Here is a 25,726-nt window from a genome sequence, read left to right as displayed (position 1 = left end):
CGGGATCGAATCCGAACGGGTCGAAAAATCCCCAGGAATTTTTCGGGGGGTGGTCCGTTCGGATATGTCGGGCCCCGTCCCTCACCACCCGGTCGCCCCATTGTGGGCCTGGCCGAACCCATAATGGGCCTACTAAAAGAGGCCCTCTTAGTGCCTGCAGGGCGGAAAGAGTTTAAAAAAAAACCTAACCTAACCTATTCTTCTCAATGTCAGATGTGGTAACTGTATATACGTAATGTGAATGTATACCTCTTTAATCCGAATAAATATTCGGATTAAAAGGCATAAATTATTCGGATTAAAGAGACATACATTCACACTAACCTATTCTAATAAATTACTATAATTATTAAGTAGTCTATGTTTGAATAAATATTGTTCATCTAATTGATTGCCTTTTAATTTTATTTGAACCATTAATATACTTGAATAATAAATCTAAACTAGTTTGGCGTAAAATCGGGTTTTGCCCTTAACATATACAATTTAAATTTTTATATTAATTTAATGAAACTTTGGCATGAGCCTTCTTCAATAATTTTTTTTCAGAATATCTATACTATATAATAAAAAAAATATGCAATTGTATACAGTTTCATCTAAAAATAAAAATTTCATGTTACGTATACTACAGATATTTTTGCAATGCTGTTTTTGTGGTTGAGTAGTCTTTATTAAATTCTATTCTGTATATTTTCTTTTCCTCGTTATTTTTCCATTATATGCAATTAAATAGAATATTTTTGGTATATTTATGATTAGCTGTTATTACCAATTCTACTAAATTTTCCTTTATGGTCTGCCTTTATCACTTAATGAAGCATCATTCTATTCTTCTTTTTAAAATCTTTATACAAGGAACGTTCACTAGAAAACCAAAAAGGTTCCATTAAAAGTCGAGAGGTAAGTAATAGTGTAGTAATTTTGACAAACAAAACTTTCAAGTCAGAGGCAACAGTAACTATGATTGGCAACACTGGTGATGCCCGAAAACATAAGACAACGGACCAATAAAATGGCGTGACTCTAGGGCGGTGCACGAAGCAAGAGCGGTGTAATGTCTGATTTATTTAGACAAAAACTAATCGACATTCATTACCACATACAGGTAGAGTAAGGAGACAACTACATAAGTTGCACACAAGTATACGAGTAGAGTTCTAAGGTTTCAAAAACAGACAGTTATGTGGAAGATTCTTTACGACTGGAATCGTAGTGAATGCCGTGGAGAATCTTCCAGCAAGAGCAACATTCGTTAGCAGTACGGCTAGCTTCCCTGATAACAAATACTGCATACTGTGCCAGTTTTTTCTTTGGGCATGTGTGTGAATCTGCATGCAGGACGTGAGGCCATCAGTGAAGATCCTTACGTAATCCGTTACGATCTTTACGATGATCCGTCTCGAGTTGGTCTTTACGACTCGAGAACGTCCGTACGATGGTTCGATGAAAGCTACACCTCCACACTCAGTCCAGTGAATATTTACAGTTTATTTACAAAACAAATATTTACAGGATGTACAAGTTCGACAACATTACATACACTATGCAACAAAGATGTGGTATCTCACGTCGGCTTGTCTATTGGGGACTGTTCGACCCCGGGGAACTCAGGTCGCTTTTCGGAGCTGGCTCAACCGCGTGGCCGTCCAATCTCTACACTAACCCTTCTCAGAGGAATTTCTAAGAGGAGAACGCTCTCTCTACACCTCAAGGGCTTCCCTAGTGTCAGAGACTACCACGTATCCGGTCTCTCGCCCTTCTCCCCGTTTCTCTCGCCACCCTTACCTTTTAAGGGATTCTACGGCGACCACTTGCGACCAATCGGGTCCTTCCTTTCCCCTGGGAGCTTCCAAAGACGTCCGCCCTATTTCCCGACGACGTAGGTTACAATCGCGTCTGTCCCTTGTTTACGTTTTTCAAGTCGACCAACACGTGGCAAACACATTGAAGTGTACTCATAAACGGAGACGCTACTGCTACTCCCTTTGTTCTTTCTGGCCGTTTATAGCCCCAACGCTAGGTGGGACTAATTATCTCGGTCGCGTGGCTTTTCGACCTACGACGCTAAAAGCGGACCTTTACACCATCGAAAATTAGTCTCGCATTTTACACGGACACTAAATAGTTATTAAAATCACGAATCGAGAGTTTTTCGGACTATACACTCATAATGTATTCTATAAGTTACATAATTTGCCATATTGTTTTACATTATTTATGATTATTAATAGAAAGTGAGAGACAAGGCTGCACTCGTGGAGTTTAGGAGTTTATCCTCTTCCATTTGGAAAGAATAAAACATTAAATAAAATAAAACAATATATTATAACTTACATAACATATTGGTTTTTTAGTTCTTTAGTCCACTGCCTTGTTACTCTGTATACGGTCTTATATTGTAAAAATAAGTAGGACTTATAGACAAGGCCCAAGTAGACAAGATAATCACAAAAGTGTAGAATCGTAAGGGCATAGAGGTGAAGAGAATTAAACATAAATTTATTACTTAATTACAAATCTGTGATTTTTGTGTGTGCGAAAATTAATTCGTATCTTGAAGTTGTTTCCTTGTGTTAAAAATAACTATTTACATATTATGCGTGTAACGCGTTATTCATAAAGCAATTGTAACATTTCATTGTCTCGTAATAATAACCTTTGTAATTCTAAATCAAATTGTTAATACGGCAAAAACTCGATTCAACGTATTTTTTCGCCACTCGTTTAGCGTCTTTCGATTTTGCGAATTTTTGGGATTTAACGCATCCCTAGATTTATTTTCGCCTCAAATAACGCTATTCAAAAACTGAAATGGACTGTATATAGTTCGGATGTTCAGGAGAGTTATAAAGTCCAATGAATTATCGGGTTTTGACACCTCGTAAAAGTGTCACGAAGTCACATTTAGACTTTCAGTATCTTGGCACTCATTGCTGGGCTCTGAGAGGGAACAGAAAGCGATATAAACGTGAATTTGGAGTTTAGGTGCAGTGTTCCTGTGCAGTTATAAACCCAGATATTACAGCAACGAGCACAAAACGTACAAAACTTAATGTATAATAGTGGGGATGATACTGATGATAATGTGTTTGTTTATTTTTAACTTGAAACTGCAGTGAGAAAGACATGCCAAATTCTCAACAGGAAGCAAATAAGTATCCCTGATTACTTTCAAAACACAGATTAATAGTTTATCTGGCATGTTCAACTTTTACACATTCTTCGATTTAATGTAGTTCTTTTTAAGGAATTACATTTTGTCTTCGTTTTGCAAAAATGTTTGCATAATTTGTTAGAATAATTCTAACAGATTAAGCAAACATTGAAGGCAAAATATTAGAATAATGTGATTAATAATTAATTATTAATGCTGAGAAAATTTAAAAGCAAAATACGTATTTTTATTTTATATAAGTTGGATTTCCTTTTATAATATATAAACATAAAATTTCACGTTTAACGCGTGAAATTTTATAAAATTCATTATCATAAAAAGAATTCCACTCGTTGCACTTCAAGTATTCGATCGTTAAATTTAATATTTTATTTATTCGATCAAATAAAGAATTTATTTTCATATCTTACAGGAAAAATAACTAGATTTAAATTTCTTTTCTTAATTTTCTTTAAACGAATTTTTAAACAATCCGAACAAAAGGTAATTGAATTTATCATTTACAACTTTTGTGTTTATACAGAAGTTATTTGTAAAAAAAAATTTAGTTGCTTTAACTTATTGAAAAATTGTATTTAATAAGTTGAATTACCGTGTTTATTACTATCTAAAATTATTTTAAGTTGAATTAAAGCCGAAATGATTGGATTGACGAAATGAGACAACAACACACGGGTGCATTCAGGTTGGATTTTCTATAGGAAACTGGTTCCTATTTAGGCGTTATACATCGTTAAAACCAGGAAATTCCACGTTGTAGAATGGGCGAATTCAACACACTCACCAACTTTGTTAATAGTAATTTTGTTGGAATTAAGAAATGCTCAGTGGTTTTATCCGCTCGACCTCCGGTCGTTGCAGTAATTATTAAAACTGTAATTATTAACAGCAGTCTGTATCTATGGTTTTGCATTTTATTCTGATTAAACTAGACTCGAGCCCACCAATGGTCGAGTGGATAAAACCACTTAACACTTGGTGGATATTAAATACAGTTCTGGCATATTTTCATTTTATCGTGTTTTTTATTTAGTCTGCCAAAAATTTTTATTTTGAAATCCAATGGAACTAAGTACTAAAAGTTTTCAAAGTTTTGACAAAATGACTGACATTTATTCACAATTAGTTCTACACAAGTATAAAAATGTAAAAACCTACAGGAACTGGTATTATATTGTAGAGTGCTTTATAAGGCACTATGTCCTTGCAATATCCAAATATAAGAAAGCATTTTGCATTATCCATAAGACACTAAGGTCTGATTCTGTACAGAGAAAGGCGTGACGTCATTTGTTATTTTGTAATGCCTTTATATTTAACTCCAGAGTAAATATTGCAAGAAACGATGTCATATATCAAGAAAAAAAAAATTCATTTTTCTGTTCCCCGGTGAACATATTTTTTGACACTGATCTATATAAAACGTGAATATTTTCATCTTAATACTTTTTATTACTGTTTTTATAGTTAAATCAAAAATTATTGAACCTGAAAAGTTTTATATAATAGAGAAAATACCCTTACACCACATACACTAAAAGGTATTATCAATCATCCAAAAAGAAACTTTTATTTAATATAACCTACAGAAAATTGTTTTAAAACTACTAGAAAAATAATTTTAAATACATATTTTTTAATTTAAATTAAATTACAGAATAATAAATAATATAATTATTATGTATTTAATTATGTTGCATTTCATACTTGAAATGCAAATGTGATGTACGAAGCTTCCAAATTAAATTGAATAACTTTCAAAATTTACAATGACATTGTTGATAGATATCTTTTCTCTTAATGAATTGAATTGTCGATGAATATTCTAGATTTCTAAATAAATATTTAATAAATGACCGCTTTAATTCGTTGTGTAGCTATCTAAACGATTGCTTGACATAGTTTCAAAATTATTCAATTAAATAGAATAAATGACGAATCAGTGAACTGCAAAAAGCTTGTTATTTGTAGATGACATCTTGATTAGTTTTAATAGATGATTCGGAGTAATGTATTGGGTGATGATAATTAAAGTATCCCTTCTTAATGCTGTGTTGGCACTATTTAGCATCGAAAAGCAACCAAATTTGGTACAATGACAATTCAGGAAGACAGCGCAAGTACTCACCCCGTGGCCCACATTGAGTATTATTTACTGCATCCCTGAGATTTCTGTATAGCATGAGATCTTATACAAATAATATGTCTGTTTCTTGCAGCGCCAAAAGTTCCATAGTAGCAGTTTCGGTACTTATTTTATCCCTCTTTTCTTTACGAAAATGTTTTCCACGTGTTTTTAAATGTCACCGTATCAGATTTGATAGCATCTGATCTGTTAATTAACTTTGTAGACAGCGTTGAATAGAGGTGTTTAATTACAATCATCCCGTATATTACACACTGGGTCCTCGCTAATATAAAGGTGCTGAATAATAGAACATAACTAGAAACGATATTAGAGGGAAATCGAGTTAGAACGTGAAAAGTTACATTTATCTCTGTACCATTATGGATATATATACAATATCTTAAAGTTTATTCTTCTCTGAGAGGGACTGCAAGTTTGCCCTGTACCGAACAGTTAGTAACTAATACAGAGTATTCTAGAACAACTTGATAAACATGTCGATAATTACAGAGATTGGAGTAAACGATTAATTAGAGTATTAAAATTCTAGGAGAAACCAGAACACAAAGTAACTTAGTCTCTGTATTACTGGAATGCCTGAATTTATGGATCTGTAATTGGTCGTGTGAGCTCATATTCTAATAAATAACACCTCTTGGAACGTTCAAAACGGAAAAGACAATTCGGTTTACACAGGTTTTACTGCATTTCAAGAAATGCAAAAGTATATAAATAAATTTCAAATACTTATAGCAGTGTATTTTAAACATAGAAAAATTTACATATCTAATTTGACAAATTTTGATCAATTTGATGAATAATATAACGATATAAATCTATTGAAAATATAAAATTCTATGGAATTAAAGATAAAAATTTTATATGTTATGATTTAATTTACTTAAAACACATCATAAATTAGATATTCACAATTAAAATACTGCATAATCTACAGGAAAATTTTAATTTTAAAGTACTATTTTGTTTTTCACATATAAAAAGCTTTAATAAATAAAATCAAGATTCTTTTTATTAAATTTTTAAATAAAAAGAATTTAATTTGTAATTAAAGATTAATTAAGTTATCAAATTCTAATTTTTAAAATAATTATTTAAAAAAATAGAGCAATAATTACAAATGTCAATTAATTTTTTAAATTTGATCTCACCCCAATAAGAAAAACAGAAATAGTTCACAAACTTTAAGAATAAATTCTGAAAAATTTACATTTAATTAATCTATTTATATTTTTTATTTAGCTTTTTTATTATTATTTTCAAAATAGAATTGAAAGAGCAATTGAATTTTATTTTAGTTTTCAATAATTTACTTTATAAATCACGCTTATAATTCTTGACAAATAACTAAATAATAAAAGAAACAATTTAAGAAATAAATTTTTCAAAAATAAATAATTTTAATGATGCGATTTTTCAATAAAAGATTTATAGTTTTAACACACGCACGAAATGTTAAAAATGATAAAAATGTTAAAAAATGTAAATACAATAAATTTATTTTATCTTTCATTCTTTTCCAGCGTAACATATTCTATTGAATTCCATCACTTTATATTATTAAATTGTAGTACTTTGTCTATTTTTACTTACGAAGGGTTACCTTATTTGTAACAATAACAGCACCATTATTCAAGCAGCCGGCACAATATTTTTTTAAATGTTTATTCCATTTTTTCGCAGCTTCTTGAAAAAAATCGATCTCCAAGATAGTTTAAGTTTATATATATTTATATATAAGAAAATTGCTTCTACTGTCTTCGATGTCTCCTTATACAATAGTAATAAGAATTTTTAAATTTTTTATTGGTTTTTTGGGATAATTACAGACCTATACATGCCCACTGTTGTACGTCAGTCTATCCTTCGTTAATCTCGAGCACTGAGTTAGATAGGTGAAAATCGAGACCAATATGGAAAGCTTAGAGACCACAGGTTCCCAATTAATTACATACGAAATTCATATAGTAACGTGACTTAAATTGAGAACTTTCTTCAGTATGAAGTTAGATAGATGACCAGTAACAAGAGAATTGCTAACAAGAGAAGTGTAATGTGCAGGGGCAAGACACTACTAAAATCGAGACCAGATTTGAAAAGCTTAGGTCCGATTAACTGTATAAGAATTTCCGGTCTAGATAAGAAGTCACGTGATTATGTTAACTTAAGGGATGATTGAAAATTGCAGTCTAGCATTGTGACGATGTGACAATAAATAATTGCTCGTTTACTTTATTTCTTTTATTAACTACACAGTTGTTACTTATTAAAGGTTTTATGGAAATTTTACCACGTTAAATTAGATTTTACATTACTCAAATTCTAAGGAGTTTTAGTGAAGAAAGAATAAAAAGTATAAGAAATAATTAATTTTACTGTATAAATTATTGTAATTACGTAAAGTTTAGTTCTATTAATAAATAAAATTATAATTTAGCCATATGGAACATATTCGTATTTAACATGTAATAGCAGTTTCAACGTTTTAAACATGCAGAAGTCGTATTAAACTTAATGCTGACGAAGGCAGTCGTAAAAAAATATGAATAATTTAAAAGGAAGAAATTGTTAGACTTTTTAAAGATTTTCTTCATTGGGAATAGCATAGAAAAACTGTTTTTATTTGACTAAAGCAGCTTAAATTGAGAACGTAAAAGTAAAACTAGAAACAAAAAAAAATTTACCTTCGATTTGTCTTCACAAATGAGTGAAACTAGAAAATAAAATAAGAGAAATTCCTTTATTTAAAAAAAGAATGTAATATTTCAGCTTCATTTTCTCTTATTTTTAATCTGGATTTATTTCACAATCAATGCAAAAGTTTTAATCTATTGTTCTATTGTGACACATTTTCAATAAATGGCATAAGGTACACCTGGGTTGGATCTAATAGAACCCGGTTTCCTATAGGAAATTGGTCCCTATTTAAAAAAACTTTCTATAGGAAATAAAACTGTAAAATTATAAATATTTCCGAATATCAAACGTGTGAAAATCGCCGAACAAAAATTAGGAAAATTCAAATTGGAGAGAGTTTGAACCACAAGACTGTAGTCAAGATCTTCATTTCTACAACATCGAAGTAGATAGGAATAACAACGTAATAACCGAACTGGAAGAGGCTGAATCAGATTAACTAGGTAAACAGTAATTACTCGAAATGCTGTAACTAAAACCCATAAATACAGTCAATAAATGGCTTTGATAGCTTCGAAAATGTACGAGTAATTAAGCTATTTTTTCAATTTCTACCACTCGTCTCCTGTTGCCAGGTAATAAACCCTGGTCTGGAAAACATCCCGAGGGATACGTAAGATTTTAAAATATCCCCGGGATTAATTGAGGAAATAAAATATTTCTGCAATCACTTTAAGAATGACAGCACAATTTACCAGTGTAAGATTATATTAATTTTATTTGATTTTCATGTTTGTTTACATTAATTTCAACGTTGAAATCGCCATTGAAATACTAAAATTATTCATATCTATTGTTTTAAATTAGCAATATTAGCATAATATTTTTATTTTTAAATTTATAGAAATTAATTCAGAATTGCATAAATATTTTAATTACTTTTAATTAAACAATGAATATTTGTTATTACTTTTATTGCCAAAGTTTAATATGATTAAGCATAATGTAGTGAGATTTCATTTGTTTCATTATAGTTAATTACTTCGGAAAATTAATTTGTCTTAATTGTAAATTATTACTTAAGTAATTTTTAAATAGCAATTTTATTTCAATTGAAAAATCAGTTATTCTATGCAATTAGTCGATGCTGTGTCAATAAATTGCAATTAGAGAAACACTATGGATGCAAGTAAATTACCACCACGCATTTTAATTATAGAAAATTGAAATTAGTAATTTATTTAAATTGTATATTATGTACAGAATTTTTACAAATGATAATTACATGCAAACAAAAATATTATCATCGTTCTTAATATAATTATAATTCTTGTTTTAAATAAAAATGAATAATAAATTTTAATCAGTCGATTTCCTTTAAAATTAAAATTTCTAGACAATTTTTCTAATTTTCCAGTTAATTAATTGTAATTCCTTCCACCATTTTACCTGTAGCGTGTCATCATGTTTAGTTTAGTCGACTCTAAAGATAATCTTCTTTGTTACTAATTAATTAATTAGTTTAAAACATTAATTAAATAAAACCGAAATTTAAAAAGAAAAAAATGATTTAAATGGTATCGCTTTTCTTGTCATGTAAGTAGTTCAACAGATGGCTGAAATCAATTCTTTGCAGGGGAAATTAGGCAATAAAAACGTGTTATAACTCTTAGGAAATCCCATTACTTTCAGTGGATCCATCTTACAAGTACTTGAGAAATAAAGTGAAAAATCTATTTTCAGTTTAAATTTACTAAATAAATGAAATTTGAAATAATTTTTAGCAAAACTTAAATCACTATTTTGGATTTATGTTAGAGTAAATTCATTCTAATGCCAAAAATTTAATTAATCTGAAATTAGATTTAATATAAAAATGCCATTAAATGTATTTTCTTTAATTTTTTTAAAAGTGTTTCCCTTATTTTAAATGAATGATAATTTAAAAATTTTAATTCATCATTAATAAAATAGTATGTATGAAGTTTGGTTGCTCTACCACGTGATATTTACTAATGCTACATTCAGCATCCAGAATGTCAAAGCAGACATCTATTAATCAAAATCGAAGCGATTTAACATGATGTAAATGGAAGTTAGAAGAATTCTTATCATTTATTTACCATTAGAAGCTTTCTTAATGATGTAGTAATGTTAAGAAAAATAAAAATAATAAATATAACTACATTTTTAGAGTTAATACAAAGTAAATTGAGTCACTTTATAGTTATAGTCTATTGTTGCCATAAAGTAAAATTCAGGAATATTTTCTATCCTAGCTATCATTATTGGGAACATACCTTCAAGATGGTCAAGTAGATGATATGCAATTTAATTTTCTTTCTTAATAATATAAATTAAAGTGTTATTTATTTCTATTTCTGTGCTGAATTTGAAAAATTGTAGAACTATAAATTCCCACTGCCTGTCTCTCTCTCTTTTTTTCTCTCTCTCTCTCTCTCTCTCCTCCTTTAATCTCGAAAACGGTGTTAAATAGATGAAAATCAAGACCCAGATATGGAAATGTTTGAGGCAGGAGGTCTCAATTTAAATAATTTTCAAGAATGGAGTTACATAGGTGACCGGCATGACTCTCTTGGTATCAGGAAAAGTATGATGTACAGGGGCAAGACACTACTAATTTGAGATTGAAAGCATATATTTTAAGTTAAATAAATTAAAAATATATTGCAGCCAAGCATTGTGACCTCAAAATAATTTCTGTCTCTCAATATTAACTTTCATTTATTGTGATTTGTAAAACAATTGCTAAACTTTATTAACGTAAAAGAAAAGTTACATTAAAACTACCACAACTCTCTACAACCTGAAAAACTATTTGTGACAATAGATTATCGGAATAATAACTTACTTTAAATGATGATAAAACGACAGAAAGAACGAAACCAGTATCATTTCGTTCTTGGTTTTTAATAATAGATTCACGTATAAATTTTTATGTCTTGGGTAATGTAAATGTACCAACGGCTAAATTTCCTGATGTCGAGGCATTAAGGCATCAACCTAATGCTGTGGGAAATCCGAGATTGAATACGAGCAGTCAAAAATGCTAGGAAAATTTATGCCCCTGTTTCTCACCATCCGATTTCCCCTATTGCAATTGGAGCTACCTGGTGGTAAATATATTTTGAACCTGATCAAACTCTTAATTGGCTTTATATAATGCCAATTATGGGTTTAGTCAGACCCAAAATGTTTTGTTGGCCTGATTAAACTCGTGATGCGTATTATAAAAAGGTTTTCTTAGTGCCTACAGGTTGGAAAGAGTTTTGAATAACTAGAAATTGATTTATAAAGGTTGCATTTTTTTAAAATTATGAATGCAATCGTGGCATAAAACAGTCGAAGTAAAGCTACTAATTTAATAACTTATGGCTTTCAAGACTTTTATCATCTCATAGAATAGAAAGAATCACGAATTTGAAATCCATGTATAATAATTCCAGAATAGAAATTCCATTTATTTAAAGAATTCTCTAAAATATTTCAAGTTATTTTGTTATAAACAAATCCGAACGATTTCGTTATAATTTTGTAATACAATCTGCATTTTAATCATTTGTAATATATTTCTATTATTCTAAAAATTTTTATTACGTAACATTACAGAAATACTTTAGTAGTGACTTATTTCAATTTTACTATTTTACTATGTAGTAAAGTTATAATGGATTCTAGTCATATCTTCGAGTATTAAATTGAAAATAGACAATTTAATGCAATTGTTTGGAATAGAAGTAATAACTGGAGGAAGGAAAGCATGGAATTAAATAAATAACGAATTTTATGATGTAATTCAATTGAGTTTACGAGAATAAATTCACGTTAAACAAAGATTGTTATTAAGGTAAAATATATTTAAAAACCTAATTAAAAAGTTTCTATAAATATATATTTCAACAGGAAAAAGTTAAGATGCAGTAGCCGGAACTAGAATTCTGTAGAGGTGTCCAGGTTTCATGGTACCCTCTAAACATTTGATGCAGTTTGCTGAGGTTGTTCAGAAGTATATAGGGAAGAGACGGACGCTTAGACATTCTAATTTATGTATATTTATAGATTATATGCTAAATAACTAACAACTGAATATGGACAATGAAAATTGATAATATTCAATTGTTGGAGGAATAGTTATCACTGTTCTATAGCATTATGTGTCGTATTATCACCAAACCTTAACAGTAAATTATGTATAACGTTTATTTACTGGAAGAGGACAGTTATAGACAGCTAAATGCGATGTTCTAATGTTCGAGACGAACAATAGGAACATAAAAATATTTTTTTATATTTCTAGGATTAAGTAAGATATACAGTACAACCCAAAAAGTGTCATGGTTTTATGTTTATTCTCCTAGTTGACAGAAGATTCATACTAAGCATAACAAAAAAATTTATGTATTTTGTATTATACTTCTGATAATATAAATGAATGCAGATTATATTAAATTTTAAAAATAGAATATGGTAACATAACCGTGTCGTATTCATAGAGATCAATACCACTAAAACTAAATTTATGTGTTTCTCCGAGTTCAAGTTCCTATTAGTTTCTGTACTGAGATAAAGAGGAGGAACACAATTACAAAAGAGATTGGATCTACTAACTGATAAGAGCTATAAATTGTTAACAGTGTAAACAAGACTAAAAACTATCCATTAAAACTTGAGATAGGACACCACTTATATTCAGCTGTCCAGTTTAATGTGACATTCATATCATCATCTAAAATATATAGGACACACACACCCACGCACATACATATAAATATATATATAAAACCTTCTGTAACCAATAAAGAAAATCAGTTTAACCCTGGAGAATTGTCTTTCCTTCCTTTCTAATCTTTAGGAAACATTATGAATACATTAAACAATGTTACCATTCACGTCCTAATCTCAAGATCTTATTTATAATAATGTAATATTTTTAAATGACTGTCATTTCATTTTATAGTATTTTTTACGACACAGTTAAACACCGGCATACAAAACATTATTAAGTAGAATAGTCAATATTATTTTCACATTTAATGATTATACGGGGAATGTAAAAGTACGTATAAAGTTGTGATGGTGCAGAGTTCAATATTGTTATTATTTTGTATTCCTTATTTGTGATTTTATGTGTAAGTATTAAAGGTTTCCTTCTCTGCAGATTTTTCCACAATAAAAAATACACACAGAGGGTTGAAAATGGGTGTATTTAATACGGAATCGTCACTTAAAATATATAAAGAAACTGTTTAAAATGTTTCTATTGACAGATCCACGTTTGTTCAAAGCTTTTTTGGGCTGCAATTTTAAAATTGCAAACTTATAAGTAAACACTGGCGTCTGTCTGATTGTCTATCCTTCCTTAATTTCGAGAATAAAGCTAGATAGATGAAAGTCGAGTCTAGAAATGGGAAGTTTAGGAGCCAGATCTGGCTCCAAATCAAAAGATGTAAAAGTAGGTATAAAGTTGTGAATAGGAGACAGATTGGCTCCTAATTAATTGATCCTGAAAGTGATCTGAATCTGGCCCTAATTAACTACATAGAACTTCCGGTTTAAACAGGAAATCAACTTATTTCAATTCAAACGCTTTCACCTTAACAGAGCTAGATTATCTGTATAACTCTCTTGTTAAGTAGAAAAGCATGATGTACAGGGGTAGGACACTACTAAAATTAAGAGCATTGTGCATTGAAATCTAAAAAACTGCAGCCTAACATTGTAACAATGTCACAATAAATAATTGCTCGTTGAATTGTTTTTGATGTTTTTTTTAATACAATTTACCTAAATTTTAATCAGTCATAATTCATTTCAAGAGTAAATAGATACAAAATTATATTACCACAAAGAATTTTACTCAATGAGGTCTGTATACAGCGTGAATAGCAAAGTAAGTTAATATAATTATTAAGATGTAAACATTTAATTAAGTTTCGTGATTTTTAATTCTTAAATAAGCAACTATTACTTCATGTTTTCTATTTTTGTCAAAACTTTCATCCGAGTTCTTGAAATTAATTATAAGTTTTGCTAGCAGACGAATAAATTAACGAGCATCTGATATTACAATTATTAACAGATGTAAGATGAGATTACAACAAGGATTATCTACTCATTTTATTTGTTTTTTAATAACTAAAATGATTTTTTCATCTTACAAACACTTTTTCTTCTTTAGTAAGCAGATTATTAAAAACTTTTTATTCGAGTCTTTATGAAGAAATTCTTGTAATTAGGATTCATCTCGTTTTTCTTCACGTTTTGTTTACAAAGTAAATGTGAAAAAATTTCAAAGTATTGTAGAATTTTACACAATTCTCTCGTTTAATCATCACAATTGTTTTTTTTAACCCAGAAATGAAATTAAGCAAATAATATAATTTTGGATGTAATTTACTCATGTGTTTTATACAAGTGTTATTTTTTATCTGGTAAACTTATTTTTTATGCAATAATTCTGAAGAAAATTATATTATTAATTGAATTTTAGAGAATAGATGTTTTTCGTTCGTGTGAATTAGTTTGAAGGAATTATAGAATTTCCTTTAATAGGAAACCGTTAATTTAATGATCGAGAAGTAAAAATTGCCTTAAGTTAGATAAAACTGTATGATAATTAATTATTATTTTTAAGATTAATTATTTAAATAATCAAAAAATACAGTCAATATCAATTCTAATGATAATTCTTGTTAATCAGATTCATTATATAAACTCTTTTTTGATTTGTTTATTACGTTCCTGACTAACAGAGGAAAAGTATGGCGATTGGTAAAAAGAAATAATCACCCAAAATGTTTACATTTTTTAACTCAGGATATCTTGAAACGTAAAGAGATGCAAAAATAATTAGAAGGTTTTTTTCTGTAAGTGTGGATGTTAGTCTGTTGTGGGAGCCGATTTTCTTTGCCCACTTTGAAGCTTAATAACTCCTGTACATTTTGTCAGAAATTTCTGAAATTTTTCAGGGTAGTCCGACTATTATGGATATTGATACCATTAAATTTTGATGGTTAAAGATCGACGGGTTGAGGAAATAGAGAAGATCGTGTGTTGTATCTCGAGTGGGGTCGGACTCAATCAAAATTTTATTTGTTATTATTTACAATATTTTTTCTTTGTTTTTTAAATAAAACTTATCTCTACTTTCAAAATTAAGTTTTTTTCCATTTTATAATAATAAATAATATATAAAAGTTTTTAAATAAAAATCTCGTAACAGATGGTACCACACGCAATTTTAACGTTTTGCTGTAAAAGTTAAGCAACTCGTTACTGGATTAACATATATAAACTATTATAAATACTAATGTTTTTTTTTTATTTTTTGTTTTAAAGAAACATAAATAAATAAATATGCAGAATTATATTTAAACAGCTTTTGTCTAGTTAAATTTTTTAACGTTATTTTTGCTTACAGAACTGAAAAGAAATATCTAAAAATCAATGTTCATACGCTATTGGAAAGGAAATAAAATTCATTGAATCAAGAATTTCTGTTTGTGAATTCTAAATACAGTTCGATAATACGATAAAAAAAACTTTTTTTCAGTTAACCTGTGTTCAAAAGTATTGAACACGTCATTTTACGTCAAGATTTGCCAATTAAAATAAATTAAAAAAATGGAAGATTTTTTGTTTTGCTGCATTCATATAGTGAAAGAAAACTTGATACGTATTTAATTTTTAGATTTAATTTATTAAATATAAATTAAATTCATACATATTTAATTTTTATAAAAATTAAATTGTATATTTTATTTAAAAAAAGTTATTTAAAATATTATCAAGAATTAGCTGTAAAATTGTTAAATTTTCTGCATTTAAAAATTACAAGAATAATTTATAACAGAAATTTTAAATTCAATTGAAAATTACTTCAACTCAGATTGTTTTTGCCTCTAATATATAATGTAAGTATTGTAAGACAAAATATATTTATTAAATTGGTGCATATATTATAAAATTACTAACAATTCTTGATTTAAAATTTAGATTTCTCTAATATATTGAAATGTATATAACACAAAACTACCGGGATAAAAAACAATTTAAAAAAAATAAAATTGTAGTAATTTGATTATAAAATGAAATATTTATAAAAATACATTTTATAATTAATAGATTCAATTGAAAATGTGCAAATTGAATTTTAAAGAAAATCAGAGTAAATTGTTTTATTAATTTGCATAATATTGACCGAAAAAATCAAAAAATTACTTTAATATTCCAGCTTTATATCATCTTTTAACAGTTTGCGGTGGTCTAATTCAGTGGTTTTTGGTAAATAAAATTAAAATTCTTTAAGAAAACAAAGAAAAATAGTCGTTAAAGATTGTTAATTGAGGTGATAACGATCATCGACTGAGTAAAGAATAAAAGTAAATTGTACACGAAAAAAGTTAATTACTCTCGATTTAAAGTTAACACTCTTAACTTACCTTAAAAAATAATTAATGTGAAGTAAAATAATTGAAGAAACTGCTTAAATTTAATCATTTTTATGATTAAAACGTATTTTCGGTGCTATTTTATAGTCGATTCAAATAACAACTGCATGAATTATACTTATTTATTTACTAATTGTTAAGTAATAATTAATTAAACTAGAAAATATTATTTTAAGGAAAAATATATATGAGTGTTGTAATATAATATTTATTTCGAATAATCGGATAAATTATTCCCTCATTGTCGTAAGGATGTTTCCAAATATATTAATGAATTAATTTTTTTGTTGTCAAATCTTCATTACATTTAATAGTTTTATCTGAAACAAGTCAAAACTTATTCCTAATGCTGCAGAAAACCCTAATGATGATGGAAACACTAATAGTAAATGGAAGCAACTCTAATGATGATGCACACCCTAATAACGATGCAAATCCCTATGCTATACAACTTAATGATATACAGATGCACCCATTCTGACAAATTAATCAATTAATAAAGAAACTTTAAAGAAACAATTTTGATTAAATTGTAATTACATTTAATCGAATGTCACTTAAGTCTTTACGTTACTATACCTAATAATATAAAATGTGAGATTTTAGAATATCATTTAATTTAAATTTAAAAATTGTAGATAAAATATAACAAAACATGAGCACGTAGAAAACGAATTGAAAACGTTACATTTAATTTTACGAAATTTATTATAAGCAAATATTACACTCTAAAAATAAAGTGTAATATGTTTTACGCATTTTCGTTTATTTAAATTATGATCGTTTTTTTATTTTAAATAAAATTTCTTCATTAAAATATCTTAATTGATCGATTAATTTGTGAGAATGCGTGCATCCGCATCACTAAGTTGCATGACTGAGGGTTTGCAACTAATCTTAAGTTTTGACTTGTTACACATAATTCATACCCAAATAGGATCACTTGCAAGCATAAATAATAGAAGACAACAGCAAACTTTTATTATCTACTATAAATTACTTAATTCCAAATCAATCCTAGACGTCGAGAGAATAATTTTCATCTTATGGCATACATTATTTTCAATATATTTTTGAATTTTTACGATATTTATTAGAATTTTAGTGAATAATTTTATACAGCATTAAGCGATATATTTAAATTTATAATTATGTTAATATTATAAAACTATTTATATATATATATAATCGTATATATTCTGCTTTAAGACACCCAAAATAATTTTTGAAAATTTTCAATTGTTACTAAATATTTTATTGTGAGGAAAAGTAGTTATTGACAATATAAACGTAAACGTTTATTATATATTTTTAGATAAAAAAAATAATAATTTTACAGCTAAAAATATATTTTTTTAATTTTTCTTAAAGAAAAATCAAGTCAGTAGATAAAAACTCTGACGTAATAAATAAAAATAATAAATCGTAAACATTAAATATACGTTTATAGCCATTATAATAACAATTTGTTTAATTTGTTTATTCCCAAAAGATAAAATATTCTTACGTTAATCATAAATTTAATTTAAAATTTTGGCAAATTTTGAGAAATCAAATTTGTGCTGCATGAAAACTTTTACTATTGTTGTTGTTGTGTTTACCTAATGGTTTTGTTGTGTTTACATATACAAAAGTGATTACGTAAATACAACAAAAATTTATTATTTTGCTTATTCTCGTAAAAAAAAACTATATTTTTGTTTAGCATTTTTACTTTCCCGGCTGTTATATATAACAGAGGGAAAGTATGGCGACCGGTCAGAAAATTACCCCTAAATTTTTACATTTTTGGACTCAGGCCATCTTGAAACGTCGATAAATGCGAAAAATGCAGAGTTTTATCTGTATGTATGGATGTTAGTGTGTGTGTGATGGACACGATTTTCTTTACCCTCTTTGAGGTTCAATAATTCCTGTGTTTTTTGTCGAAAATTTCTGAAATTTTGCATTATTTTGCGAGATTTGTGCATTAGGAGGATTGATACTGTTGAATTTTGGTGATTAAATATCGACGGGGTGGGGAGATAAAGAGGTGGTATGTATCTCGAGTAGGGTCGGACTTAAGATTTTACGTGTTATTAGCGTTTTCAAATTTTTATAAAACCCGCCCCTACCCTCAAAATTAAGCTTTTTGCCGTTTTGTAATAGTTAAAAATATAAAAAATATAACATTGATATCAAAATATAAAAAATTTTAAAATATGATAACAGATGGCGCCCCTAAATGTCGCTGGTAAAGTTACGCAACTCGTTGCTGAGTTTTTTAATATTATATATCAAATATACTGCAAAATCACTAAAATATATAAAATTTAAAGATTCATGCTATAAATGTAACTTAAAACTAAATATATATAAATTACATTACGATGAATGTAACGCCAAACTCTTGATTTCTGAGTTTGAAGTTCCCTATTCTATCAAATGGAATGAAAAATTATTTTATCAAACTTAAAAAACGATATATATATATATTATTTTTTTTTTCAAACGAAAGTTGCGATATCAAATGTAATCAATTGGAATAGGGGGTTCAATTTAGAAGATCAAATATATTTTCGATATCTCCTACTCAAAAAATCATTAACTCAACTGGCAAAACTGTATTAAATTTTAAGAAACTGGACTGCAAAAAATAATTCTAGTTTAAAGTTCTTGAAATAAGTTCTGTTGTAGTAATAACATTGGATATTTTCTTCATAAGGTAGGAGCAGACACGGATATGTAAAACTGTCGAACAATAAAAATGATCTACAATAATAATGGCTAGAGCATGGTTTATACACTAAAAAAGTTTTGAATTTGCCTAACATCCTGAAAAAAATATATATATAAACTGTATGTGGATAATTTTAAATCCTGATAGCAATTGAGAAAAATTTATTTTTAGAAAATCCATTTATCTAATGTTTTCTTTATCTTTTTACAAGAACTCTTCGACCAGTGATCACATTTTGATCACTGATTTTTATTTATTTAATTATTCTATATTATGTATTGTAAACTTAATTATATGTAATTTTATTTTGATGTATTTATATTATTTTTTTCCTGTACGAAAGGTAGAAAATCTTACACTAATTTAAAGAAAAGATAAAACACAAGAGCCACTCGGCGTTTTCAACCAGCAATCTTAAGTATTTAAATTATAAACATATAAGACATTCTGCAGGGAAGTAATTTAAAATAGTGAAAAGTTTAAGTATTTCATATCACTTTTAAGATTTTATAAAGGTGTATAGAGCTATTTTACTGTGCTGATTTACTCTTCACGCTCTCGAGATATATCATCGAATTTATCGTTAACTCTGAGAAAAATGGTTCGATTTTCTTCCTCTTAATATTGCTACTCAAAGACGATATGATAGATAAAGGATGAGAGAAATGATTCTATAAAAGAATCTGGACAATCAATATACATCTTGGTCAAGCTTAAGTATCATTTTGACCAGATGTCTATAAGAGATATAACTATGAGACTACGCTAAAATACATTTAAGTCAAAGAAATAATTTCTTATTAAATTAGTTTCCTTTATTAAAACAAATAATTTATAATATAACATCGTACAATTAATTACAAAGGAAATTCATTTAAAAAAATTTTTAGATGACGTTCAATTAAAAGAATTTATTAATTTTTTTAAAATTATGTGTTCTAGGTTAAATTAAAATATAAATTAACAAGACGTATTGCTTTTTACTTTTTTAAAAACTTGTTAAAACTTTTATTAATAAATCACTACGTAATCTGAGAGTCATTCTGTAAAATAATTTAAATAAAATATTATTTGAAATCATTTTTTAGAAATATTATAAATGAAGTCGTTTAAGGCACAGTAGGATACTTATAAACATTTACATTTAATAAGTAATTTTCTGGAAGAAATGTAATAAGAGTAAGATGCATTCTTTGCATTTTTGCTCGTAAGTTGAATTTAAAGATGAAATTTCTACTTTGAAAGATATAAATAAGGTTAATAAATAAAGATATAATGAATGAAATATATAATACATATTTGAAACTTCGTCACAAGTTCCCATAGAAGAACAAAAATCGAATTATCTGTTGTGACTTGTCAAAATGCAGGGCTGCAGTTTTAGTTATATTTTGACCGTTCTCGAGATTGACAGACAGACAGACGACAGTGGGAATGTGGTAATCTGAAATTTTCCCAATTAGTGTTCAGTGCTTGATAAATAAACTGAAAATAAAAGGTATCATCGATTTTAAAACCACGAGATTAATACTGTATAACCTTAATACACCATACTTTATTGCAATACAGTGGTTAATTAGGATATTAAATTTATCAGTCTGATCTAATGATTGCCTCCCTAATTAAATTTACATGGAGCTAAATTGCTTAAAGTTAGAAATGTAATCTGGTTAAAAGTAAGGAGATTTGAATGCTAGAAGCAAATTATTGGAATATTATAAGCTGAATTTTTATACGAAGTTTGAGAAAAGTTATTTATTTAAATTTGGGAATCTAACAGGTATAATGTAACGGTTAAATAATATATCAGCAGTAATTTGTATTAAGACTCTTTGTTTTGCTAATCAGAAGGGCCAGATTAAGATATTTAGAGGACCTAGGCACTTAAGAGTTTAGTGCCTTCATAACTTTGCAAAATATAGTCAGTGTAAATGAAGCTATGAAAAATTTGTGTGGTGCTACCCATTCTTCAAAACCTATGCACATGCTGTTTTTGTTTAATGGTTAATCCATACATGCTAAACAGATTTATTATAACTAGTCTTTAAGCAGATTTGTATTCATATAGTCGACTGAAAACATGGAATATTCATAAATGAAACGAGAATCATTTATTGTGGACGTTGTCACAATGCCCGGTTGCAATTTTTCGTTATAATGCTCACAATTTACTAGTATCTTGCCACTGTACATCATACTTTCCACTTTAATAAAGGAGTCGTACCGGTCATTTATCTAACTCCGTTCTAAAGAAAATATTTGAATTGAATAACGTGACTTCCATTCAAAACCTGAAGTTTCTATATAGTCAATCGGGACTTCTTGCCACAAAGCTTTCCATATCTGGTTTCGGATTTTACCTATTTAACACTGTTACCGAGATTAAGGACAGACAGACAGACGGACGACAGTGTGAATACATAGGTCTACAATTATTTCAAATTGCAGCCTAGAAATTGTTCATGCTTTAGCGACTGAAAAATTCATAGAAATACTTCGAGTGATCTTTTTTTCTTTTTTTATCATCGATTTTTAAAGTTTTTGTCGAGTAGCGGACAAATGTCAACTGTTACTAAGAATAAAGATATTAAATAATATAAAGTAACTAAGATTTTCATTTAATTCTTTATTATTGATCTGTTCAATGAAGTTTCTTACTGATAAAGATTTCTTCCACATGGAATATTACCTTTATCTGTGATATTAACTTGTTACAGTTAGGTGCACTTTCCAGCCATTATGGTATGAATTAGGCTTATATTAATTATTATTGTAACAGTATTTATCTATCAAAATAGAAAGTGAATGTAAATATTAGCGAGTTTGAAATAATAATAATAATTAGAATTATTTATTGTGACTGAGTCACAATGCGGGCTGCAAATTTTAATAACGTTTTAATTAAAAAAAAATCACGTGATTTTCTGGTCCAGGCCGGAAGTGCGTATATTTAGTCGGTCCCGAATCACTAAGATTTCTATATCTGGTCTCCATTCCTATTTTATCTAACTCTATTCTCGAGATTAATAAAGGACAGTCAGGCGGACGACAGTGAGAATGTATATGTCTGCAATTCAAAAATTACAGTCCAAGAAATATGATTTTATTTAGTTTCTCATATTTTACTCAAATCATTTATTGTGTGTTTTAATTTAAATACTTTTAATATAATTAATAATGAGGATTTGTCTGAACTTTTTATCATAAAATATATATTTTACATTGCATTGAGCATAAGTTTTAAAACTGTTTGGATAAAGTAAAGCAAAATGATAATAGAAATTTATGTTTTACAATTAAACTGATTATTATTACAGCTTATTATTTACGTAAAGAATATTTCAAGTAACGCAACGATGTTTAAAACATAGAAAAAAAAACAAATATTGTATTCTTTATTAGTTATTTTAACTGGAAGCATCTGTAATCCAATGCATGACACAGCAGCACAAATAAGGTCCCGCAGGGGATTAAGAATTGAGGTTCCCAAATGTAGAGAATACTAAAAATTTCTTATAGATTCTATCATTGTGGATTCTGCTCGTATAACAGAAGGCAATATTCAAACATAATCTTTAAAATAATCTTTGTGTAGAGAAGTAGATGAAACACTAAATGACGCCTCTATTTTTTTGTATTCGTTGCAAGTAAATTTCTGTTTGCTTTCTTCTAACTAGCAGTCGGAATATTTTCTATTAGTTGCGCATTTAATGGTAAAAATCATACATTTAAATAATGATAGAAGGTTCCGATCGACAATTCGTGTCACTTCCTTCGATTTGTTATCTGTGTCATTGATTTATATCAATGACAATTGCCGATAGTGTCCTTCCAATTGTTATCGATAATACAAAAGTATTGTTTAGAAGTTTCTTTTTCAAATAAAAACACTAAAATAAAAAATTATTTATTTTCAAACGAACAATTATTTACTGTGAGGTTCTCATAATTCCCGGGTGCAATTTTTAATCATCATTTAATTTAAGACCGAAACTTTTTATATAGCTAATCGGGGTCCTAATCCCTAGGATTTTCATATCTAGTCTCGATTTTTATCTATATAACTTCATTCTCGAGACTACCAAAGAACAGACAGAAAACGGACGACAATAGAATTTTATAGGGTCTGCAATTTGAAAATTGCAGTCTAGTAAACAAAAGTAATTCTACATAAAATTAAAACATAAACTATTTTTTTTTATTAGCAAATATCTCTAAGATTATATATAGAAATAAGTTTATTATTTTGGAAATTTAATAACTTTAATTATAATTATATAAGTGAATATTCAGTTATACAATTACAGTAGAGCGTCGATAAGTGGAACCAATTGGGGACTGGGGTCCTTCCAGTTAATGATTTGTTCCAGTTTCCGACTTTGTACAAAAAAATACATTAACCTGTCCGATGTTCAAATTTTTCTCCGTTGCGTGTCGCTTCGTGTTGAATTTTCGTCGATTTTAAGCCTAACGAAAATTTTTATAATAATCATCGAGGCTATCGTATCGTTAAAAATTATTTCTGCATTTTGTACAAACAAAATAAATATATTAAAGAATATAAAAAAAACATGAAAATTATACTTTAGAAGTAAATTTAGTATCAAAAACATTCGATTCAGCACGACACAGTCCGACTGAAAATCGTTCCACTTTCCGACCATTCCACTTACCGACGTTCCACTTATCGACGCTCTACTGTATAATAAAAAAGCTCTCAAAATAAAAAATAAAGTAGCAAATTTTATAATTTATAATATTTAATATATAAATAAACTCATAATTGAATTTAGAACCGCAAACAGAGAAGACAGTAAAATAAAGAAAACGTGAATTAAATAGTAATGACGGAAGAAATTAATATTTTTCATACGTAAATTTAACACGTGTGAATTGCTTAATCAATTTCCTGATTAAGTAGATAATATCATAAAATAATATAAAGTATGATATAATGGAAGTGAAGATATTAAAACGTCTTTTATCAGCCGCAAAGTAGTTTTAGTAACGTTCAAAATCAAGTAAACTCAATTGTGTAAGACAAACGGTTATAAAAAAAGCATTGTCGACAAATTTTACAGATGAATTTCTCACATCAAGAAACACAGGATGTCTAAACGTTTCACACATTTTCTCCACGAGACACTAAAATTTCTCTATTTTTATTTATTTTTTCTAAATAAATATTATTTATTTAATAAACTTTTATTTTGGATGACACTTTATAATTTTAAAAAAATAATTTTTTTTAAGATTGTAAAGTGTCATCCATTCCTTCTGGACATAAAACACGACCCATCACCAAGTAGTTTTTTCAGTGAACACGCATGGCTGACTGAAATTCTCGCGGGAGAAACTGAGAAGACAGAAAATTCTAGAGAATATTTTCATGATGTGTAAAATTTATCGGGTTTTCTATTAAATTATGCATAAATGAAAATCTTGAAAAAAATATAATTATTTTATCGGCAAAACTTTGAAGATAAAATTATCAAAATTTCTTTTGTAGTGAAGATAGATTTATTAAGCAATTTCTGTAAACGTTGGAAAATATCTAAGTAGTTTCCTAATAAAAATTATGCTTTTTGATAGCATTGGTCGATTGTTAAATATACGCATCAATAACGTTAATGGTTATTGCATCTTGAAAACTTAAGATGGCAACAACAAACCAAAAGGTTCCAACATATCATTTGGATTGGTCTGAAACATCGAGGAGATAAGATTAAAACGAGCAGAAAGAAAGGAGCTTTGCTGATATGACTTATGAAATTGGTGCCATTAACAATATATCTTTTCGAGTAAACGACAGAAAATGGAACATATTTTTGGAACAATTTCATCCTCTAACATTTTTCTAAACATTAAATTCATCTACTAAATCAATTTCCGTTTTTTTACTGACATCTAAAAATAATACACACATTTATCACATTAGTTTTTATAAATTGATACTTATCACTCTTTATATAATTTTAATATATAATTTTTTACATAAGGTTTTATATTTATTGCAATATTATTTTTAATATTTATATTTATACCTGGCTTCAATTTGAGAAAATTACAGGGGCAAGCCACTACTAGTTTGAGGTAGAGAGCATATATTTTAAGTTAAATAAATTAAAAACACGATTAAAAATTGCAGCCTGGCATTGTCACAACAATTCTTGCTCGTTTATTATTTATTTATTTATTTTTTAATTAAATCCGTTTTGTTTATTATTCATTAAAACTGATTTAAGAGGCAAACAGTTTTATACTTTGGAGGTAATTTAAAAGTGAACAGCTAGAGAGTGCATGTGAAACAATAAACAATGTAAAACTACTTAGTAAATAAATCTGAACCCGAAATTATTCATGAATAATTTCGGGTTGGGTTCAGATTTGTTTACTGAGTAGTTTCTGGAGATATCTATTGTTTTCCATAACAATTCATGAGTATTATTTTCTGTTTTTCTAAAAGTTTTTTCGATTTCTCTTGCCTACGGCTTAGTATTAAAAATTTTATGTCTGTTTCTGGCTATATTTTATTGTAGTACAAGATTTTTATGTCTATAGCCAGATCAGAATTT

This window comes from Centruroides vittatus, unplaced genomic scaffold (genome assembly GCF_030686945.1).
Source record: "Centruroides vittatus isolate TY-2023 unplaced genomic scaffold, ASM3068694v2 contig_962, whole genome shotgun sequence".
Taxonomy (NCBI): Eukaryota; Metazoa; Arthropoda; class Arachnida; order Scorpiones; family Buthidae; genus Centruroides; species Centruroides vittatus.
This window is presented reverse-complemented; position numbering follows the sequence as displayed.